The sequence below is a fragment of the Hyperolius riggenbachi genome, chromosome 11 (genome assembly GCF_040937935.1).
Source record: "Hyperolius riggenbachi isolate aHypRig1 chromosome 11, aHypRig1.pri, whole genome shotgun sequence".
In the NCBI taxonomy this organism is placed as follows: Eukaryota; Metazoa; Chordata; class Amphibia; order Anura; family Hyperoliidae; genus Hyperolius; species Hyperolius riggenbachi.
Genome location: NC_090656.1, coordinates 121245244 through 121268431, shown reverse-complemented (window position 1 = coordinate 121268431; position 23188 = coordinate 121245244). Strand labels below are relative to the sequence as shown.

The 23188-nt window shown below is 43.4% G+C and overlaps 1 protein-coding gene across 1 annotated transcript in view; it reads left to right on the top strand.

Annotated features, from left to right (window-relative positions):
- The window catches only part of LOC137537870 (mucin-2-like), a 327684-nt gene that overhangs the window by 70900 nt on the left and 233596 nt on the right, over positions 1 to 23188 (top strand). The gene's annotated exons all lie outside the window — the stretch shown is intronic.

Genomic DNA, 23188 nt, shown 5'->3' with positions numbered 1-23188 from the left:
ACACATTTCATACATATTGGAAATATAAAAAAAATAAAAATATCTTATCCTTATGACATCACTCATATGATTTTGAGAGTGACACATAAACTATTATATACACGTCCTGAGCATTATATATGTGCTAAACAGAGAGATATATATACCACAAAACAATGCAGTCTTATTGTATAATCGTGTTTAATGCAAAGATTCCCATATAATTTAATTCATCTAATCACTATTCTTTTCTTACCACTAACTATGAGCTATTTATCTAAATAATCCACTATTGCGCCAATGTATTTTAATATATATTTTGTTTTTCACCAATTAACTGTCAAAATCTGTCACTATGAGAACAGAAATCCAGTACACTAGCAATGAGACGCTAATGAGAAAGTCCCATCACCATCTAGTGGCCAAATAATTTAATACATCAACTCCTGGTCCTATCTTTTCTATGAATCCAGCGTAGGACTGGCAAAATACATTGCCTTCCTATGCTATGCCCCTTTCCAATATGGCCCCGCCACTACTTCCTGTGATTACATCATCATGCACCCTCCCCTTTCCCTAATCTGCTGGGAGTGTGCAGACCTGCAGCTGCTTAAACAAATCAAGTAAGGTTATATAATGCAGAGACAGGGAATGTCCTGTAGAGGCTCCCTATGCTACATGATTTCTGTCATTTAGTGAGTATTACAACATTGTTTTCTGGTCTCCATTGTATCCTGCCTTTTTACTCCCCCTGCTGACTGAACATGTATTATGCTGTGAACAATGTACTGCAATGCTTTTAAAAGTCAGTGACCAGTTCCTTTTACTTATGCAGAGCACCACTGTGAAATGCTTGCAGCGCTGCCTGGATCTTGTCTTTTGTTTAGAACTGGCCAAGTCTTTAGTACTTCTTATGTTGTTGTGTGTGTATGTGTATGTAGGTATGTAGATATGTATGCATGCATGCATGTATATATTTATTTATATGTTTATAACTGGCCAAGTCTTCAGTACTTCTTATGTTGCTGTGTGCGTATGTATGTGTATGTGTGTGTGTATGTAGGTATGTGTATGCATATGTGTGTGTTTATATTTTTTATACATCGCTATATATCTGTGTTTTATATTATATCATTCCTATGGGCGCATGGCTAATTTTAGAATACTATCCACTATGTTCCTAGTTCTTTTTAATTGATGATGTATACATTATCATCAATTGAACCCCCCCCCCCCCTTTTTTTTTTCTGTATATAATTAATTTTTTCCATATATATATATTTATATATATATTATATATTTATCGTTCATCTAGAACAGTGGTAGGGAACCTATGGCTCGGGAGCCAGATGTGGCTCTTTTGATGGCTACATCTGGCTCACATACAAATCAGTAGGGGTTTATTCACTAAGCTACACTTCTCAAGCAGCACAGCTTAGTGTGGCAGCGCAAGTAACATTTTTAAAGTAGGCACGCTACTGCTATAGCATACACTACTAAAATCTATTAACCCTTCGCACTCTCGCATGCAAATGTTCCAACAAATGCATTCACAGATTCACTCATCCAGGCACCACTGTTATCCCTACAGCTAACTTAAAAGCCGGGGTCTTAGTTCACAGAAGAATGCATTCTTATGCTTAGTCACCTATACTGCGCAGAAGTACTCAGGTAAACATAGGTGTCCTAACTCTGGCCCTGTAACATGCATAGTGCAGACATGCAAACACATTCATTGCATCAAACCTATCAATGGATTAGGAGCACACATCCTGACGTCCTCTCCTGGGACAGATAGTGCATCTTACCAATAGCACAAGGGAGCTAACGTAATGTATCCATGTGCACCATGCACATACACCAGCATAAGCTGTGTGCATGCTGACAAACACAGGGGAAGGAGGGAGTGCACTGAATTAGACCATACATTAGGCATTCACTACTAACTTACTCGTGCTGCCCCTAAACGAACAGCTGCTCCAATTGTCCCACTCTCGACCCTGTCAGGTCCAGTGACTTTGTAGGATGAGATCTCTGTACTTTGATTGGGCAAATAGGCTGCCTGTCACTTGACAGGCAGTCTATTGGGCCAAAGTGCATGGATCTCGTCCTACAAAGTGTATCAACCCTCAAGTCAGCTAGCTAATTGTACAAGCTGTTAGTGGGTATTTCTCCTCTTTGGCTCTCGGGGAAATTGCTGATGTTGCTGAAACCCAAGAGAAGCTGAAGACGTGTCCGACGCTGCCTGGCTGATCAACTGTATACACATCACCATGGCAACAGGGACGTGAGCCCTGTCGTCCAAGTTTGAAAAATATTGTATGGCTCTAACGGAATTACATTTTAAAATATGTGGCGTTTATGGCTCTCTCAGCCAAAAAGGTTCCTGACCCCTGATCTAGAAGGTGCATAATAATAATTGTATTGTGCATTACGGCAAATGAAGCTTAGACTAAACCATCAAGTTTGCCCTTAGATATGAGACACAGTAGTGTGTTCTCTTTGATGTGTGTGTGCGTGCGCATAAATATGCGTTTGCATATGCACAGCATGGAATCAACTATTAGGGCATAGATAAATCTGCCAAATTAAATCATGTTATGCTATTTTTTCATTTATATATGTACTCTATATTGAGAAACTCTTCCTGCTGTTCTAGGCACTGTATTGGCCTGAGGAAGCGGGCTCAGACCCGCGAAACGTGTTGCCTGTGCTCAAATAAAAATCTTTTGTAAGTTTACAGAGATTTCGTCATTGAGGTAAAATAACTCATTTTTCTTTTTCGTTTTTAAACTGGTTTTAAAAGCTTTTATTCAAATCAGGGCGCCTCTTTCCCTTATTGTGCATAGTTATACCCCCGTACATGTTTGTCCGAGGGGTGGTGACAGAACACCCATTGTTTTACCACGGTTAATGTTTTGTCTATCCTTTTTCGTCTAAGAGAGCGACCGCAACCAGGTCCGTCCAGGACCACCGCGAGTGGAGTCGGGTTTATGGTCTCCACCTGCTTCCTGTGGTCTGTTGCCCCTTGCAACCCTCCTTTGTGAGTAGCCCTTTCAATCAATTGATTTCTCCACACACCTATTATTGACATACTGCACTATCAGGCTCCCTTTTTTGTCTCCTGTATTTTTTTCCATAGGATGCCAAGACACCCCAACCACGATACCACAAGATGTAAACCATTGGTGAGCCTCAAAAACAGGAAGGCCAGATGAGTTTGCCAAACAACATCTAAAAAGCTTTCACAGTTCTGGAACACCATCCTATGGACAGATGAGACCAACATTAATTGACCTCCAAGGGTTTTTAAAAATAATGAAAATGTATTTCATTTTTCTATGGGAAGGTGTATAATAGGGTATTTGGATGTGGTTTTACTTTTTGGCCACAAGATGGAGATACAGAGTATGGGCTCGATTCACAAAGCGGTGCTAACCCAGTTAGTGACTTTAGGCGCGATAACCATTGCACCACACTGGTGAAAAGCCAGTTTAGGCGTGATAAGTTTAGGCGTGATAAGTTTAGATCTCGCGCAAAGTCCCGCACTCAAAACAGCGCCATTAAACTCTATGAGAAGTGCACCAGACTTTACCAGCGCAAAACTTTTGATCAGCTGTGCACTGCGGTGCTAACCTAGTTGGTGCTATAGTTATCACGCCTAAACTTATCACGCCTAAACTTATCACACCTAAACTTATCACACCTAAGGCTTGATTCACAAAGCGGTGCTAACAGTTAGCACCCTGGTGAAAAGCCCTTTATCACGCCTAAACTCAGTTTAGGTGTGATAAGTTTAGGCATGATAAGTTTAAGCATCAACTGGGTTAGCACCGCAGTGCACAGCTGATAAAAAGTTTTCCGCTAGCAAAGTCTGGTGCACTTCGCATAGAGTTTAATGGTGCTGCTTTGCGTGCGGGACTTTGCGCCCGATCTAAACTTATCATGCCTAAACTTATCATGCTTAAACTTATCATGCTTAAAATTATCACACCTAAACTGGCTTTTCACCAGCGTGGTGCAATGGTTATCATGCCTAAAGTCTTTTACTGGGTTAGCACCGCTTTGTGAATCGAGCCCCTAAACTTATCACGCCTAAACTGAGTTTAGGCATGATAAAGGGCTTTTCACCAGCGTGCTAACTGTTAGCACCGCTTTGTGAATCAAGCCCTTAGTGTGTTCTAAAAATAGAAACCGAGCCAAGTGTTTATTATTTGTTTCTATGCTCCTGTGTTTACATAAATATGAACTCCTACTGGTGGTGGTAAAGTGGTTAACTTTTACTAGAGTAATGGGAAGAAAAGAGTATGGAGAAGGAAAGGAACTGCTTATGATCCTAAGCATACCACCTCATCAGTAAGGCATGGTAGTGGTAGTGTCATGGTGTGGGCATGTATGGCTGCCAATGGAATTGATTCTCTTGTATTTATTGATGATGTGACTGCAGCAGGATGAATTCAGCAGTGTTTTGGGCAAAATTATCTGCTTATATTCAGCCAAATGCTTCAGAACTCATTGGAAGGTGCTTCACATTGCAGATGGACAATGACCCAAAGCATACTGCAAAAGAAACCAAAGCGTTTTTGAAGGGAAAAAAGTGGAATGTTATGCAATGGCCAACTCAATCACCTGACCTGAATACGCTTGAGCATGCATTTCACTTGCTGTACACAAAACTAAAGGGAAAATGCCCCAAGAACAAGCAGGAGTGGGAGTGTGAGAGAACGCGGAAAAGCCGCCGTGTGTACTGGCGGCAAGGCGGCTGATTCCCCGTGCAGCGCGGCGGTTTGTCCGCAGCAGCATGCGTCCAGCGCGGCGATTTGTCCGCAGCAGCATGCATCTGGTGTGGCTGGGTCTGTTAGTTCACATAGGCTGAGGAATACGCGTGCACGCGCTGAGAGGCAGAGCCTTTATGACAAACGGAGAGGGATCAGATGACCAGGTTGGTCAGCTGACCTCAAGGCAGGTGGCTATTGGTTGATCACATAGGGGTAGCGCCAGAGAGCGCTGCTCTATGTACAGTATAGTCACTGCTGTTCACTTTCAGGTTGTCTGCCGTTGCGAACACTTGCGTGGAAGCACTCAGACCTTAGTCAAATCCAACAGTGTGTTTGAACCAGGAGGACCGGGGAATTCACACTGAGCCAGATTTCTTCTGTTTGTTATTGTGTTATACCTCAGACTAGTTCCAGGGTGTCGAGACCACGGACCTCACATCCAGACTAGGGACTCTGTATTATCATTCTGTTATACTTCAGACTAGTTCCAGGGTGTCGAGACCACGGACCTCACACCCAAGATTAGGGACTCTGTGTTACCATTCTGTTATACTACAGACTAGTTCCAGGGTGTAGAGACCACGGACCTCACACCCAAGACTAGGCATTGTTGATATCTGTTATGACCTGTTGCATTTCTGACTTTCCCTCTGCTTTCTGATTCGGTACCTCGCATATCTGATTACCTGTTGCCAAACCCTGCCCGCTTAGGATACCGAATCAGTCTACTGTCTTTGTACCTTATCTGTCTGTGTGTTGCCGACCTGGCTTGCCCGACTTCGAGAACTATCTCCCTTGTTAAGAGAGAGTCTCCAGACCTGGTAGTGACTACCACCTTCAGGTGTCACTCACTCACAGGTTCAGCCTACCTTACCCTGAAACTCCACCCCTTTGGAGTTCTCAGGCTACTGGAAGGTCTCTGTTCCTCCCAAAAGGCAGTATCGCCCGTACTGCCAAAGACCACCTGCTCCTCGGGTGGTCTTACTCAAAGTTATTACTGTTGCATCAAACACTCACACTATAAAGGTGTCCAGAGGTTAGTTATACCTGGATTATCGGTGATTCTGCAGATCATCAATAATCAGGTATAATCTGTATTCTTGGTGGTACTGCAGATCACCAATAATCAGATTCTCTCAGTGTGCTGACACCGATCGTTACAGGGAGACACTTGCAGTAGAGGTCTGACAGAGCATCACTAGGGATGAAACCCAGCATCTTGTGATGTCTATGCATTCCAGACTCCAGGCTGTAAATAACTAAAAGGATTTGCAACCAAGTATTAAAAAGTGAAAGTTTGATTTAGGATTATCATTCTGTCCCATAACTTTTGCTCCCTTAACGAGTGGGAGGCCCATATGCAAACGGTTTTAATTCCTACCTCGTTCACCTGATTTGGATGTAAATACCCTCAAATTAAAGCTGACAGTCTGCAGTTAAAGCACATCATGTTTGTTTCATTTCAAAATACTAATTTGACTACTAATATGTGTCTTGTACGCTCTTATGACCTGTGATGTCAGCTTTTGAAGGGGAGTAACACTACACTTCTCAATAAAAATATTCATGAAAAACAGTGCAATATTCAACTCTGCAAGACACTGGTTATTATAGCAGCTGGGCGAGGAAATCGTGCGCCCCTTTAAAGAGGAACTCCACTGAAAATAATGTAATAAAAAAGTGCTCCATTTTTACAATAATTATGTATAAATGATTTAGTCAGTGTTTGCCCATTGTAAAATCTTTGAAAACCCCTGATTTTCATCCAGACATTTATTACATGGTGACATTTTTACTGTTGGCAGGTGATGTAGCTGCTGCATGCTATTTTGGCAGTTGGAAACAGCTATTTCCCACAATGCAACAAGGTTCACAGACAGGAAACTGCCAGGAGGACCACGGTCCTCAGTTTCTTGTCGGAGGGGTTTCACCACAATATCAGTCATACAGCGCCCCCTGATGGTCTGTTTGTGAAAAGGAATAGATTTCTCATGTAAAAGGGGGTATCAACTACTGATTGGGATACAATTCAATTCATGGTCGGAGTTTCTCTTTAAGCTCAAGGGCTCTACAGATGTTGCAGTGGCTAATATTGCTCATGCTACACCTCTATATGCACCAGTGTAATACAAGCCATCTAACCTATGCACTGCTACTCATCTTGTCTAAGCAATCCATAATTTTAAAATGAAATAGCATTTCAATCCAGCACATACAGCGGTGCCGGAGCAGAGGCCGCCCGCCGACATTCCATTGGCTCCTGGGCCGGTCACTCAGCATGGGGGGAAGTGACGTCAGATTCTGGGACACGCCCACCGGATCGCTGCCCCCAGCTACACAGCATGCCGATGGCGTCTGGGGAGATCCATGGACTACTCAGCCGCACTGCAGAGAGATGGTAAGGGATCTTCTACTCTGTTCTGCCGCAGCGACCACTGCTCCTTGCCTGGAGAACTTGGATCTTGGTAGCTCTGCCTGTGTCCCCCCTTCCCATGTACCCCCTATAACAGACCTGACAATCAGTGATGGGTCTTTTTCCTCAGCTTACCCAGAACAATCTCTTGCCATAGCTAACAGCTCACACACTGGGAAACCCTTGCCTGGCATCAGTTGCAGTAACACCCAGGTTAACAGCAATAATACACATGTAGGCAATAGGGAAGAACATATCATTCCCTTGGGAAGTCTTGCCTACGACCAAGATCGCTGCCACAAATTTGCTACAGTATTTTCTAGGAACACTAATTTGTCAGTTTTGGATCCTGATTTACATTTGCGGACTGCCTTTCTGAAATTAGAGGACACTCTGGCAAAGGAGACCAAAGTATGGTGGGATTTATCTAGCTTGAAACAGTATGTGGCAGAGGGGATAATCCCTCGAGGACTTCGAATTAAAAAAGTCCCGACTACTGTGTACTCAGATCAATTTGTTATTGAATGGAATGAAATACTGACTGACTGTTCTTTAAAATTAATGCGCCTTATTATATCTTATGAAGAAAACAAACTCATGGACTTAAAATTGAAAGTAGATGATATTAAGAGTACCATTAGTAAACCACACGATATGGGAATGTATAATGTTCTGAATAAGAAAATGCTGGATAACATAACGAAATTAGAAATCATGATTACAGACTTAAAACGCACACAATACATGAGAGATACTAGGGACTATGCTAAAAATGTAGTTTATGAGTGGGGGCGCTGGGAGGGTACCCCAAGATTGCCTGGGTCACATCGACCGAGATCACGATCCCGTGATAGACACAATAGACGCAAGGTCAGTTTTAGTTCCCCTGAGGCAACAGTTGTTCAGGAGGCACCAGCGGTTCCTGCTGGTGACCCCCAGTCAGGGGTGCAGCCGCAGTCAGGGAGCCAGCATGTGGAGCAACTGTCAGGGTCAAAAAACGTACAGGGTCAGCCATCCTATTACAGAAGGCACAAGTTTCACAGGAGGAGGGGAGGGGGCAGAGGAGGAAAACTCAGAGAGCAGGTATGAGAAATCGTGGTAAATTACCCACCTTTTCTCATGATGGAGATCAATCCAATAATGTGGTGAATTTGTCTAAACATGTATTAAGTGATATTGAAATAAAGATCCTTTCTAAGGGCTTGTCTTTTGCACCTACTTGCCACTTGAATGTTTTCGAAACTCTTTTGGATGTCAATAAATTTGTCAGATCATTGTTACTCAGGAAGCATTTTGATCAAGGGGACGACTCCTCACAAGCTCAGTCCTCTCTGCGGACTTTTGACATCCCCCAAATCGGGGACTTCAGCAATACCCGCGCTAGGTGGACATTAGACGCCTTGTCGTCTGATAGCGCGGGTATGGTGACTCTGAATGATGTCAAACCAGTCGGCATAAGAAACCCGGATTTTTATCCGATTTCAGAGAGGTCTTTGCATGTTGAGAATTTCCAAGATTTGGTGGAGAAAGATCTCCTTGATTTGGCTGGCAACTTGACTGGTGTAGGTCCATCTAATATCACTGCTGCGGAGCGACTAGCCCTCAGGAGTCTGCAGAAGAATGACAAAATTGTCATCAGAAATGCAGACAAGGGGGGATCGGTGGTCGTTCTCGACAGTGATATGTATAGAAATGAGACTTTAAGGCAATTGGAGGACAGTGACACATATATGGTCTTGAAGACTAACCCCACTGTTGATTTCCAGCAGAAGCTATTCAGCCTCTTATCTTGTGGTGAAAGTATGGGAATATTTGACCATAAAATGTCGGAATATTTGGGGGTTAAATCTCCTGTTGTGCCCATCTTTCACCACTTGCCAAAGATCCACAAGCCGGGCTATCCTCCAGAGGGGAGACCGATAGTGGCGGGCATTGGCTCTCTGGGCGAGCGCCTGGGTTGTTGGGTGGACTCTCTGCTACAGCCCCTTGTTAGGCGATTGCCGGGTTATGTGAAGGATACAAAACCTTTACTAGCCAGCTTGGAAGATTTCCAATGGCAGGACAATTACTCGTGGGTAACCATTGATGTAAAGTCCTTGTATTCTTGTATCCCACACGACCTGGAACTTCAATCCCTGGAGTTCCATCTTACCCGTTATGCAGATTATCCAGCCGACCTCTGCACATTCATCTTGATGGCCGTCGAGTACCTCCTGGCCCACAATTACTTCATGTTTGACGGCAGGTTCTTCCTCCAGAGGCAAGGCGCCTCCATGGGCGCCAAATTCTCACCGTCCCTTGCTAATCTTTACATGGGATGGTGGGAGGAGCGCTATTTGTTTGGGGGAGCCTGTCGTCTGCTGGAGAGTGTTGTGTGGTACGGGAGGTACATCGACGACCTGTTAATCATATGGAATGGCAATAGTACGGAGGTCAGGTCTCTGGTTGAATATTTTGGTAGCAATAACCAGAACTTACAGTTTACTTACTCCGTGGGTCAGGATTCCATTAGTTATCTTGATTTGACTCTTAGAGGTGACCCCATTCAGGGCGTAATTGTGACTACTACCTACAGAAAGCCATGTAGTGGTAACACCGTTTTGAGGGCAGACAGTTGCCATCCTACCCATACGTGGCATACCTGTGGGCGAATTTGTAAGAGCGAAGCGGAATTGTTCCGACTCTTGCAATTTAGAACACGAATTGAATGTGGTGGAAGCTCGCCTTAAGGAAAGGAGGTATCCAGGATGGTGTATTAAACGGGGTAGATCCAGAGTGGATAGGAGATCTAGAATCGACTTAGTTAATACTCCAGAACCCCATCAATTAGAACCCTCCAGACCCACCTTTGTCACAATGTATTCATCTGAATACAAGAAAGTTGTTGATATACTTTCTAGATACCTTCCGGTCTTACAGGCGGATAGTGGCCTCACATCAGTTTTACAAAACGGAGTCAGGTTTTCTAGTAGAAGAGCGCCAACTTTGGGACAGATGTTGTCCCCTAGTCTATTTAACTCTGGGTCCACCTGTAGAACGTGGTTGTCAACTGTCGGCTCCTTCAGATGTGGTGTGCCGACCTGCAGATATTGTCGTGTACATGGCAGTGCCAAAGTCGCTGTCTCTCTCTCAACGGGCCGAAGTTTCAACATCAAACAGTTTATTAACTGTGGTACTAGATATGTGGTGTACCTCATTACCTGTGGGGTTTGTTCCCTGCAGTATGTGGGGTGCACCACCCGGCCCTTGAGGGAGAGGATAGCGGAACATTACTTGGGTGCAGGTTGGCATACCTCTCACATCAGTAATGTGGCGAAACATTTTCGGGAAGTCCACAGGGGGGATATGACTAATTTTTCATATTGTGGTATAGAGAGAGTCATGCCGTCCATAAGAGGCGGCGACCTGCGTAAAAAATTATTGCGGAGAGAAGCCGAGTGGGTATTTGAACTAAATACTAGAATCCCACATGGCTTAAATGCCAGATGGGACCTCACCACTATTACATGATTTTTTCTCTCCTTGCTCTCTGCATGTATACCCCTCATTATTTGTTTGTCTCAAATCTGAGAACGCTGTTCCTTGTTTTATAAATAGTTTTCACTTTACATTTCTTGTAATTTTATTTTTGTATATTTGCATATGTGTTTTTATTCTGCACCTGCCCAGGTGACTCCGCCCGTGCGGGTGGGACCTGGGGGCGGTAACCTTGTGCAGATACTATTTATATGTCCAGATGGTCATTACTCTGTTAGCTATGATTAAGGACAGTTAGTCCGAAACATGTCAGCTATCTGATGTTTGCCTCGGATGTTTTGGATATGTCCAACAATAAAGGAAACCTTCATTGACAAGTGCGGACCATTTCTTTTTGCTCAGCACATACAGCAGGAGTAAATTCAATGCAAGACATTTAATGAATCTGAAATGAAATTTTAGGAGCTAGAGAACATATTACCATGTTTACTATGCTAGGGGGTAGTTGTTGAGTACAGGGTTTTAAAAGGGTTACATACCAATAAAATCTTGAGAAACACTGATATATTGCACTCCACTCTTTTCTACCTGAAGTTGAGGCACAAGTAATTTCAACTTAGATCACACCAACTTTGTCATCATTCTTCAATGCTTGAAGTTGCAAGTTATTTTTCAATTGATGTGTGTAGGTTTGGTGATCTGTGGTTACTGTGGCAATGCCTTGCTGCTTCATAGCTCTGCAGTAATTAGGGCAGCCCACATTACTAGTGATAAAAAGCTCCTAAAGAGCAGGAGCTTTCTTTTATGTTTTTGTTCTTCCTTTAGTTGGGGGTAGCACTACATTTTTTTATTGCTTTCTGAGAGATTTTACTTTTTTGCAGCCTGCTTTAAATTCCCAAAATTTGCAGTAAGCTCAATTTCAAACTAGAGATGAGCAGGCATTTTTTTTTATAGTTCAATCTCATGGTAAATTCACCCATTTTTGCAGAATTGCCCGTATTGTACTTGAATGTAAACCTGTAAGTTTACTTGGGAGAAAAAACAGATACTTACCTCAGCAGGGGGAAGCCTCTGGATCTGCAAGAGGCTTTCCCCATCTTCCTCCACCAAGCCGATCCCAGGCAGGGACCCCCCAAAGCGTGGGTGCATTGTGCAGTCGCATGGGCTCCAGTGGAAAAAGCCAAGCCTGTTCAGGTCTGTGCAACAGCTCGCGCATGCGCAGTAGCATGGACCTGATCGGTTTGTTTTTTTTTGTCGAGCCCTAGCAGGTCCGTTCTAGTGGGCATGCACGAGCTGTTAACAAGCATCTTTTTGGGGGTCCGGACACTGGAACAGGCAGGTCTCTGGAGCAGTGTTCTCCCCGGGCTCTTTTAGCCGGGTGCTCCACCCGGCTAGATTTGGTGACCACCCGGTTGTCATCGGCTCACCTCTTCACCTCCTCCTATGCTGTAAGCAGAGTTGCCCTGCATTTTCATCTCGCCCCACCCGGCTACTATTTCATGCCACCCGGCTACTATTTCATGCCACCCGGCTGGCAAAAAATTCTGGGGAGAACACTGTGGAGGATCCCCCACCCTGTGGTGAGTACCCCAAAAGAGCACTTTTTCCCTACAGGTACACTTTTTACTTATTTATTTATTTCTTTTTAAATTTCCTTTGACATTTTTATGAAAATAAATTATGTGTAATCACCCCACCCAAGCCTATTTTCACCTTGTCTCCAATGCAGGCTGGTATTGCCAGAATTCAAAGCCCAGACTGTGTGGCTCTCCGGGCCCTGAGATATACCAGCTCACATGGTCCATGATATGAGTGGGCTTTGGAAGAGAGGGACAGCTAAGTTTGCTTGTATCCTCAGAACCCCTTACCTCTGGTGCCCAGGAGGTGCTGAGGGGTGGGTTCATGGTGGCATCTGCAAGTTGTCTTTAACCTCCCCGGCGTTCTATTGAGATCGCCAGGGAGGCTGCGGGAGGGTTTTTTTTTCAATTGAAAAAAAACTATTTCATGCAGCCAACTTAAAGTTGGTTGCATGAAAGCCCACTAGAGGGCGCTCCGGAGGCGTTCTTCCGATCGCCTCCGGTGCCCAGAACAAACAAGGAAGGCCGCAATGAGCAGCCTTCCTTGTTTGGCTTTCCTCGTCGCCATGGCGACGAGCGGAGTGACGTCATGGACGTCAGCCGACGTCCTGACGTCAGCCGCCTCCGATCCAGCCCTTAGCGCTGGCCGGAACTGATTGGTCCGGCTGAGCAGGGCTCGGGCGGCTGGGGGGACCCTCTTTCGCCGCTGCTCGCGGCGGATCGCCGCAGAGCGGCGGCGATCAGGCAGCACACGCGGCTGGCAAAGTGCCGGCTGCGTGTGCTGCTTTTTATTTGAAGCAAATCGGCCCAGCAGGGCCTGAGCGGCAGCCTCCGGCGGTGATGGACGAGCTGAGCTCGTCCATACCGCTCAGGAGGTTAAGGAGACCTCTAGATGCCTCTTCCAAGGTGAAATAGGTATAGGTGTACTAATGTACCCCTTACCCATCTCCACAAAGGGATTATTGTTTTTAATCAACTATACATTCTTACCTTTAATGATCCCATGCCAATATCCTCCAAAATGATTCCATGTCCATATCCTCTGGCTGTTGATTGAAGATCCCTGCTGCACATCCATGCACATATCAATCCCTGCAAGCATTAGCTATAATAGTGTATAGCAAGCTGCAGGAATGGCATCTTTAAATAGACCGCTGGATCTTGCCCTTGGTCCCACTGCACTTTTAAAGATGCTTTGGTGAGGATGTGTGGTAGGGCTTCTCAATCAACATCCATAGGATATTCGCATGAGATCATTTCCAAGTATATTGATTACATGTAAGTATTTATGGCTAATTAAGAACAATAAAGGACTTTAAGTGTTATGTTTTTTTTATTTAACATTATTCCTTTATGAAAATGGCTAAAGGTAAGGTACACTAGTACTTCTATACCCATTTTACATGGTGAGGCAGACACCATGTTAAAGAACCATGAACCCTTCCAAAGGCAGGGGTAGAGCCCCTTGGCTTCACTTTGCCACCCCCCTCTTCCAGAGCCCCACTCTCCCCACATCATGGACTATGTGGGCTCGCAACAGCTCAGGTTGTGGAGCTCCACGTGGTTTGAACTTAATTTTGGCTATACCAGGCTGCAGTGATGACAAGAATTTTAAGAGGCTTGGGAGGGGGGATATGCAAATACCATAATAGGTATATTTGCCAGGGATCCTTATATAACAGTTTTACGGCTGTTTCAGTAATCCGTGGCAAAAGTGTTGCAAGTTGCCATAGGGTTGCCACACTGATTTTGTCAAAGATTACAAGGTCCTTTTTGAAAAATGTCCCCTCCTTGTCCCCACTGTTCTTAAAGAGAATCTGTATTGTTAAAATCGCACAAAAGTAAACATACCAGTGCGTTAGGGGACATCTCCTATTACCCTCTGACACAATTTCGCCGCTCCTCGCCGCATTAAAATTGGTTAAAAACAGTTTTAAAAAGTTTGTTTATAAACAAACAAAATGGCCACCAAAACAGGAAGTAGGTTGATGTACAGTATGTCCACACATAGAAAATACATCCATACACAATCAGGCTGTATACAGCCTTCCTTTTGAATCTCAAGAGATTATTTGTGTGTTTCTTTCCCCCTGTTCTCATGCACTGAAGTTTCAGGCTGCTTGTTTCTTCCTGCAAACAGCTTTGCCCTTGTCTGTAATTCTTCAGTATGTGAAAGCCCAGCCAGCTCAGAGGACGATTTATCCAGCTTGTAAAAGATAAGAGAGAAGAGAGAAGCCGCTCTAATCCTAAATAACACACAGGCAGTGTGCATACAGGGGCCTGGAAGGGGGAGTTCATAGCAGAACCACAACACTGAAGAACTTGGCAGCCTTCCAGACACAGGCTGACAAGTCTGACAGGAGAGAGATAAGTTGATTTATTACAGAGATGGTGATAGTAGAACGTGCTGCAGTAAGCCAGAACACATTAGAATAGCTTTTTGAACTTGTAGGATGATAAAAAACAGGATGCAATTTTTGTTACGGAGTCTCTTTAAAGTGGATCAGAGACCAAATATTGCTGCTTTTAGAATTCAGCCCCTGACATATTTTTAATGGGCATTCATCCCTCCAAAAAATGTTATTACATTTATTTAATACCTAATTATCACTAAAACAAATGTATCCCCTCCCCCAGCATCTCTGAACGCCTCGGCGCTGAGTCCCATTCTGCAATACCTCATGGGAACTCAGCCAGGAGAGGAGGAGGCTTCTGCAGGAGGAGGCGTCATCAGCCAGCCCGGAAATATGCTAATCTGCAGATCAGCGTGGTGACTGTAATGAGCAAAGCGAGCAGCACTCTGCCTGTCAAATCTCTGTATATTTTACACACAGGAGCTTCCTGCATGCTTTCTGTGTGTGTAGTATACGGCGCTGTGACAGGGCACTGCTCGCTTGTCTCGCACATTACTTAGTCTGATCGGCATTTATGTGACCGGGCATTTCCTCCATCAAGCAGGACTTTGACAGTAGGAATCACGCCAGCAAAGAGCTATATGCAGGCTGGCTATGGCAGACTCCGGATACTTCACTGAGGTTCATGACCTCTCCAGCCCTCAGACAACAAATCATGTCCCTGCAGAAGGGGGGAAGCAGCCAGTAATCTATGCATAGCAAATTTAACCTCTTAGTTGCTGGATAGCTGCTGCAATGTCTCATTAATTTCTCCATCATAGGTTCCCTCTCTTTTCCACTTGATTCTATTTGCCTCTTTTTTCTTTTTTTCTTATTCCTTCTTCCCTGTCTTGATCTCTCTTTTCCTCTGTTATTCTCCATCCTGGTCTCCCTGATTTTGTCTCTCCCTACCCTGTGCTCCATCTTTCCCTCTCTCATTTTATCTCATGGTTACAATACAAAATATAGTTTTATAAAAGAAATTAGGTTTGATTACAAGGATTTGACCCTTTCCTTGAATATAGCGTGAAATTCCTGCAGATATGCCTTTCCTTCCACAGTTGTGTTGTAGTAAATGTAGTTACTTTCCTCAAATTACACCCCCAGCACACACTGACCATGCAGAGATTTCAGAGGCAAGGGGGCGGAGAGGGGCGTGGAGTTTGCACAGGCTGAGGCGTGGAGATGCAGATCAGTTTAGCCTGTGTGTAATGATGACAAGACAACATGGCCGCTCTCATTGCATCACAGGAAGACATAATCATACACAATTGAAGCTGTTTGCAGATAGATATGCTGTGTAAACTATCTAAACTTTAGATAAGATATATAGACAAGTTACCTGCTATAGTTATTTTTTCATCTCGGATCCGCTTTAACATACCTAGCAAATTTGGTGATTATAGCATGTATGGGGACTTTGCTATTCGCTACTAAAGTCAGCACCATTAACTTCAATGCAATTTACAAAACTGTTTTAGAAAAAATGTTCAACTTGAAGTTCAAAGAAATTTGCATCATCGCTCATCCCAACTGAGTGACAACCCAGATAAATTCATTTTCCTGCAGCAGTAAATAGCTGCATAAACAAGGAATAGTTGTTGCTTAATTTCCACATCTGCACAAACTGGCAGGAAACTCTGACACTCTGTCTGTTCTCTTCTGTGTGGAGCAGCTGAGGATTTTGAATCATATATATGATGTGAGCTATCTATAATGTATACATTAAGCCTATCAATTTCTACATTTAAAATGAAATGACTAATATATATATAGTCAAATATACCTTTCCTCTGTGGGTGCACAATGCAGGGACTAGCAGTGGCGAAATGCAAAGTGAGAGATGAATGGCTGGGACATTTGCACTCAGGGGCTGGGGCACCCCTGTGAAGAGGGCACCAGATATCACAGCAGCAGCACTTTCCCCCTGCATCTCCAGCCTGGCAATAGCAGAAAGCTCTGGACACCGCCAAACCGGAAGCCGTTCCCCAGACAGAATTACATAACCAACCCCACCACCGAACAACCGATTTCCTCCCAAACTAGACAGCCACCATGCAGCCTCCATCCCAGTGAATACGATAGTCCAGCAGAGAAGGCAGTCGCAGCGGGGGAGAATGACAGCACCAGATGACTCACATTCACCTATTGCGATCCAAGCAATAGAGGTCCCGTCATCCGGAGCCCATCTGTCTCCTCTATCCCCCTGGGTTCCTTATATTTCATTGCATTGTGCTGAATCGAGCTGCCGACTTTGGAGAAAAGTCGTCCTGTGTAATACAATGTAACTATGGAAAGATGCATATCATTTGAAGCTCTCTTTCTCCTCTTTCCAATGATAGATAAACTGCCACCCTACGCCTTTTAGTTTTCGCTATTTTCGTGATCGAAATTGCCATGGCCGCGATTTCGATCACGAAAATAGAAAAAACTAAGACTTAGTCGGAGAGCTTAATGGCTTGTTTGCATAGAGATAACTGGAGTTTCTCAACTCTTCCTGTACTGGAAACAATTAGACTGATGTATCTGATCTTAATGTTTTATTTCTTAGCTGTACTACACATACAAATCATAATATCATAATTTTTTTTTCGCTTCAGCGTCTCTTTAATGTAAGCATTTTGCACACTGCATGTAGTACGTTACCATGCCACACCCCTTTACACTGCATTTCTCTTACTGCACTGTGAATGTCGCATAGATGGCGCATTGCAGAGCAGTAAGCGGTATTATGAAGCTGCAATGCACCACTGTGAACGTGGTCTTACATAGCTTGTGTAGTGTGCTCTATACAAATAGCATAATGCATGTTTTACAAGCAACACATATGTTGAGCGCATGTGAGTTTCACAAACTAAGTATGGAAGAAGTGAATAGACCCCACAGTAATATCTGTTACAAACCATGCATATATTTTTTTTTATCAGCTGTTTTTGCAACTGTGTTTTTTTTTTTTTTTTTTTTTTTTTTTAGGAGAAAGGGCCCTCTCCAATTCACTTTTTCTCCTAAGATTTTGCCTTGGAGATAATATTTCATCTTCTGTTTAAATTACATTTTTAGCACTCTGCAGTTGAAAAAGTGCCAAAAAGTAGGAGAACAAGTACTACCAAAATTATTCTCAGTATCTTGTTGCTTGCTCATGGCTTAAAAGGCGTATTGTTTATAAGCTATGACAATAACCCCTAGGTAGGGGAACAAGTTAATTGGATTGGGCCCAAAGTGTTTTTGCTACAGCTGTGTTAACTGGATATAAATGTAACCTACTTCTTAGAACTCCTGCGTCCAAGATATCCATAGTCCTCACTGGTACATCATAAAATGCATTCTCATACAGATTTTAAAACATAATATAGTACTTTTAATTAAATTCCTTCTTTACTTTAAAGAGTATGTTGGAAGATAAAGAAACATCTCATGTGCTATATATAATGTTAAAAGCCCCTCATGTTGCTGAATTAATATGTCTATATGAAAGCAAGTACACATTCATAAATGTAAAGTCATAATGAGCTCACATATAAAAGAGAACATATCTACTACATATGCTTAGTAAAATACAGTGTAGGAAGAAGTCCAACAGTAAAAGAATACCGTTCTTTACCATAATGTCTGGAAAGGTGTATGCGTTTTAGTCAACTAATCTTCAACACACACATATTAAAAAAAGGGAAAGTCGCTTTGAGTGTAGAGTTAGTGTAGTATTAAGACATATAAAGAAAAAGGTGTAAATAATATGGTACTCACAAGCTAAGTCACCTGAAAGGTAACGACACCAAGCAGCTTCTACCCATTTTGACTAACACAGGATGTAACCAAGAGGGATAGAGGTTGTTTATCATACCTCATGACTGTGACGTCTACGCCCAAAAGTCAACAGCCAGTACAACATTAACAATCTAATTCAAATCCAACGTCTGACAAATGCAGAAGATTTAAGGGGCCTTTATCAATTTCTATAATTTCTAGGTCTGATTTAATACCTATAGTTGCTAGCATTAAAAACTAGTGCTATACTAATGAATGCAAATACTGTATATATCTGCTTGATTCAGCAAAGATCCCATCACCCTGTCTTTCTCTTTAATTCTTTTTTTTTTTCGTGCAGGATTTTAATTTCTTAATCTAATTAGTAATTTTAGCATTACTAGGCATTATTTAATGTCAAATTTTACACAGCACTTGAGCGATAAACTCTTAACTTGGGTAAGGTCAGTGATGAAACAAATTGTTCAGCTCATAATGTTATTTTTTGTAGAAAACTATCTTCAGAATTAAAAAAAAAAAAAAAAAAAGCATAAATAAGCCACATCATATGTCCTTCATCCTGCCTCTTTTATTTCCTTATCCGCTATGCACACGGTAATTTTCAGACTGGCTAAACAGGCCAGTATGAGCTTCCACCACCTTAAAGGACAGCTGTAGCGAGAGGTATGTGGAGGCTGCCATATTTATTCCTCCTTAAAGGGGCACTATGGCAAAAAATTGTAAAATTTAAAATATGTGCAAACATATACAAATAAGAAGTACATTTTTTCCAATGTAAAATGCACCATAAATTACTTTTCTCCTATGTTGCTGTCCCTTACAGTAGGTAGTAGAAATCTCACGGAAGCGACAGGTTTTGGACTAGTCCATCTCTTCATAGGGGATTCTCAGGGATATATTTGTTTTCAAAAGCACTTAGTGAATGGCAGTTGCTCTGTCCAACTGCCAAAGAACTTTGTAGGAAGCAGGGAAGCTGGCCAGCATCATTGTTTAAATCCTTTTTAGAGAATATCGTTATAAAGAGTAAAAGCCTTGCTGAGAATCCCCTATGAAGAAATGGACTAGTGCTACTACCTACTGGTGACAGCAACATAGGAGAAAAGTTATTTATGGCTCATTTTACTCTCAATGAGCTATATGCTGCTGGATGAGTGTGGTGACAGTCGCAGACAATTGATCACGAATATTGACAGATCATGTCAGTCATCCCACTTTTTAAAAATGGGTTTCTAAAATCACAGACTGATGCCAGCAAGCTGTCAAATGGTGCTACTTGTATTAAGACAGACAGTTCATGCCATAACCACCACAGCTGCATGTGTTTGGTCTAATCTTGCTTCTAGTTACTGTGAACATTTTAGTGCCATTGATGCTCTTCTGGGAGAAACAGTCTATCACATGTATATTATTTTTCCCCCTGAGATGTATTTTAGAATTTGGTTTTATATATTTTGAATGATGCCAGGAAGCTGCCATTTTAACTATTTGATGACACAACACCTGCATGTACCTATTTTTTCGCTAGGTACTGTCCGCAGCATTTACAGTGGAGGAAATAATTATTTGACCCCTCACTGATTTTGTAAGTTTGTCCAATGACAAAGAAATGAAAAGTCTCAGAAGAGTATCATTTCAATGGTAGGTTTATTTTAACAGTGGCAGATAGCACATCAAAAGGAAAATCGAAAAAATAACCTTAAATAAAAGATAGCAACTGATTTGCATTTCATTGAGTGAAATAAGTTTTTGAACCCTCTTACAATAAAAGACTTAATACTTAGTGCAAAAACCCTTGTTTGCAAGCACAGAGGTCAAACGTTTCTTGTAATTGATGACCAAGTTTGCATACATTTTAGGAGGAATGTTGGTCCACTCCTCTTTGCAGATCATCTCTAAATCCCTAAGGTTTCAAGGCTGTCTCTGTGCAACTCTGAGCTTGAGCTCCCTCCATAGGTTTTCTATTGGATTAAGGTCCGGAGACTGACTAGGCCACTCCATGACTTTAATGTGCTTCTTCTTGAGCCACTCCTTTGTTGCCTTTGCTGTATGTTTTGGGTCATTGTCGTGCTGGAACACTCATCCACGACCCATTTTCAGTTTCCTGGCAGAGGGAAGGAGGTTGTCGTTCAGGATTTCACGATACATGGCTCCGTCCATTTTCCCGTTAATGCGATTAAGTTGTCCTGTGCCCTTAGCAGAAAAACACCCCCAAAGCAAAATGTTTCCACCCCCATGCTTGACGGTGGGGATGGTGTTTTGGGGGTCATATGCAGCATTTTTCTTCCTCCAAACACAGCGAGTTGAGTTAATGCCAAAGAGCTCTATTTTGGTCTCATCAGACCACAGCACCTTCTCCCAGTCACTCACAGAATCATTCAGGTGTTCATTGGCAAACTTCAGACGGGCCTGCACATGTGCCTTCTTAAGCAGGGGGACCTTGCGAGCCCTGCAGGATTTTAATCCATTGCGGTGTAATGTGTTTCCAATGGTTTTCTTGGTGACTGTGGTCCCTGCTAATTTGAGGTCATTCACTAACTCCTCCCGTGTAGTTCTAGGATGCTTTTTCACCTTTCTCAGAACCATTGATACCCCACGAGGTGAGATCTTGCGTGGAGCCCCAGAGCGAGGTCGATTGATGGTCATTTTGTGCTCCTTCCATTTTCGAACAATCGCACCAACAGTTGTCACCTTCTCTCCCAGCTTCTTGCTAATGGTTTTGTAACCCATTCCAGCCTTGTGCAGGTCTACAATTTTGTCTCTGACATCCTTGGACAGCTCTTTGGTCTTTCCCATGTTGGAGAGTTTGGAGTCTGCTTGATTGATTGATTCTGTGGACAGGTGTCTTTTATACAGGTGACTAGTTAAGACAGGTGTCCTTAATGAGGGTGACTAATTGAGTAGAAGTGTCTAACCACTCTGTGGGAGCCAGAACTCTTAATGGTTGGTAGGGGTTCAAAAACTTATTTCACTCAATGAAATGCAAATCAGTTGCTATCTTTTATTTAAGGTTATTTTTTCGATTTTCCTTTTGATGTGCTATCTGCCACTGTTAAAATAAACCTACCATTGAAATGATACTGTTCTGAGACTTTTCATTTCTTTGTCATTGGACAAACTTACAAAATCAGTGAGGGGTCAAATATTTATTTCCTCCACTGTATGTCTTCATGAGGCAAACATTAACCTCCCTGGCGGTAAGCCCGTGCTGAGCACGGGCTATGCCGCCGGGAGGCACCGCTCAGGCCCCGCTGGGCCGATTTGCATAATTTTTTTTTGCTGCACGCAGCTAGCACTTTGCTAGCTGCGTGCAGTGCCCGATCGCCGCCACTACCCGCCGATCCGCCGCTATACGCGTCGCTGCAGCCCCCCCCAGACCCCGTGCGCTGCCTGGCCAATCAGTGCCAGGCAGCGCTGTGGGGTGGATCGGAGTCCCCTATGACGTCACGACGTCGATGACGTCATCCCGCCCCGTCTTTGAACGGGATTTCCTGATCGGAGATCGCCGAAGGCGATCAAAGCGGGCGGGGGGATGCCGCTGAGCAGCGGCTATCATGTAGCGAGCCCTAGGCTCGCTACATGATTTAAAAAAAAAAAAAAACTGCTGTGCTGCCTCCTGGTGGAGGCGACGGGGGAAGCCCTCCAGGAGATCCCGTTCTTTGAACGGGATCTCCTGATCTCCGATCGCCGGCTATCATGTAGCGAGACCTCGTCTCGCTACATGATACGTATTTGCTGCCCCCTGGCGGATTTTGACAAACGGCCAGGAGGGTTAAAATGTACTGTACATGTTTATAATGCACTAGTGGACCTAAGCCCGTTTAAAAACGGGTTCTAGGTCTTATTTTTTTACCACTGCTGCCAGTCACTGCGCATGCGCGTGCACACACCCACCTCGCTCCCTGGTCCCGTCCAGCTATTCATTACTGTGTACATGCGTAGTAACAAAATAACAGGGAAACGGGGACAGCTGCTGGACGCAGCGACAGTAGGGGATTATTATAGAGGATTATTCAATTTTTGAAAGTCTGAAATAAAATGTCTTCTGTGTCATGGACACTAGAAGCATGGTGTTTGCATGACCTCCCCGTGTTTGCCTTTGTTTCCTTCTGACACCAGTTTTCTGCTCAATCACATAAACCTAACTCAGTAAGTTGGTCAATTTTACTAACACCCTTGTCCACAACATCCAACATAAAAAAGAAAAAAAAATTGCCTTATACTACAATAAGACAGTACCTGACTATGGAAGGGATTAGATTGTCAGCTACTCTAAGGGAAAGTTAGTCACAATACTATATACACCATCTAGAACTGCTGCGCAATATGTTGGCACTATATACTGAATATACAAATATAATTACCGTATTTTTCGGCATATAAGACGCTCCGGCATATAAGACGCACCTAAGTTTGGAGGGCAAAAATTAGGGAAAAAAAAATAACTAAACCTAGGTGCGTCTGCAATGCAGGGGCATCTTATGGACCTTTCACCTCCTAAAACTGTCTCTAACCTACTCTATCTAGACTACACTATCCCCTGCTGCCCTACCAACTAAGCTACATAGCAATTCACTACACAACACTGCACTAACACACCACTTCAATACACTTCACTACACTATCCTGCACTAACACACCACTTCAATTCACTTCACTACACTATACTAACACTACAACACCATCAATACTACACCTGATCCTGCCGCGGCGCTCCTTTCCCCCTTCTCTCCAGCTGGATCCTCTTCTCCCTCTGGAAGTCAAGTTCGGGGAAGGAGGCGGCCAGCGAGAAGAACCCAGCGTGTAGCG